The sequence below is a fragment of the Carassius auratus genome, chromosome 47 (assembly GCF_003368295.1).
Source record: "Carassius auratus strain Wakin chromosome 47, ASM336829v1, whole genome shotgun sequence".
NCBI classification, from domain to species: Eukaryota; Metazoa; Chordata; class Actinopteri; order Cypriniformes; family Cyprinidae; genus Carassius; species Carassius auratus.
In genome coordinates, this window is record NC_039289.1 from 11,060,727 (window position 1) to 11,062,664 (window position 1,938).

The window sequence follows — 1,938 nt, forward strand, 5'->3', positions numbered from 1 at the left end:
ACTCAGACTCCGAGGTTGATCTGCTTTCGTCTCACCCATGGAGGGCTCAGACTCAGAACGTCTATCTGTAAGTGTCTTACCCTTGCAGGCCGGAGACTCTGAACGTCGTCTTATTATAGTAATTACAATAACTAAGTAATAACTAGGTACTAACCCTGAACCTACCCCTAAACCTAATCCTACCCCATGTAGTTACCTTGTATTACCAGAACTTTCTTAGATAAATATACTGTAAGTACACCATAAGTACATGTTAGTACACATACTGTAAAATAAAGTGCAACCGAAGAAACTGTTCCTGTGTCTGGCCGTTCTGGTGCCAAGAGCTCAGTAGCATCTACCAGATGGCAACAGTTCAAAGAGGACTTTTGCTGGATGTGAGGGGTCCAGAGTGGCAATAATGGCAGTCACCATTTTGTGTGCCTGGGCCATACACACTTCTGAGGTTACGGGATCCACTCCACGTGTCCATTTCAGAGTCCGCTCCAGTTCACAAGTCTGCTTCAGAGCTCACTCGAGTCCATAAGTCCCCTCCAGAGCCCGCTCCGTTCCCTAAATCCACTCCAGACCCTGCTCCATTCCATAAATCAACACTAGAGGCTGCTCTAGTACGTTAATCTTTACCAGAGCTCAGTCCTGTGTAGGTACCAGCCTGTGAGTTCCCTGCCTGACCTGTGTCAACCTTTGAAGTCACTGTTGAACTCTCTGCTTGCCCTGTCTCAGTCATGGAGGTCGTCCTTGGACTCTTTGCTTGTTTGTTTCTGCCAAGAAGACCGTCTCTGAGTGTCTGCTTCCTCTGTCACTGCCAAAGAAGCTGTCTCTGAGGTCTTCACCTGTCCTGTCATCTGACATGGTGATCATCTTAACCAGTCTCTTTAAAAACACAAAAAATCCTTATCCAGTAATCACAAAGTGTGATTGGTTCACTGAGTATGAACTTGCTGCCACTGAAAAAAGTAACAGGTAAGACATGACAACGCAGTTTTCCACTACTACACCTGAATAATTTCACAAAGAAAATATAGAATAAATGTATTATTCAGACTCGAAACATTAAATGTATAATGAACTCAATTACTCTGACTTATGCCATTTATAATGACTAATTGTAAAGCTCTAGTAATGTTCTTCTTAAAACATTCATGCAAACAGGAAGCCCCTGAGGCTTATAACTGCTGATTAAGTGATCACATGTGGGAAAAGTGGTGTGATAATGAATTGTTCTTTAAATAAATTGAGTAACTTGCATAAAAATAATAATAATAAAAAATATTCTGTTTTAATATTTGTATATCAGCCCTTGCTATCTGGTCATAAAAAAAATAGCTCAATAAAAAATTTGGTCCTGGAATACATATGTAAACTGGACTAAGTGTTATAATGCCTAAATATGAATATAAACACATTTAAACTTTTTCTCTCAGTGCACAAAACTATTTTAACAATTAAACAAACTATTCCTTTTGAGATTATTAAGAAAACTGTGAGAACATGTTGTAGAATAAATTAAATAAATAATAATAATAAAGACCTCTCAGTTTACACCCCCTCATTTTTTAAGAAGTTGAGACGTTGTGCTTCTTTTCTTGTCACGTGTAATAAAACATTTTCCATCTCTAAACACCTTACATGTGTACTTCATATGAGGTCAACAACTCTAAAGAGGTGTTAAAGCCACAGGTTGAGCTAAGTGCTGCAGAGACCAAAACACAAAGTTTGAAGGTTGTTTGCATTGTTAATTTGAGCTTGGAAAAAAATGATGACAAAAAGTTGACATTTCACTTCAGAGTTAAACAATATGCGCACAGTATACAGTATGTATTGTAATTTGTAACAGCTTTAATGAAAAAACGCAACAGCATGTGTATGTTGCACATGAACATGCCTTGTGTCACACACACACACACACACACACACACACATTGCATGTACTGAAAT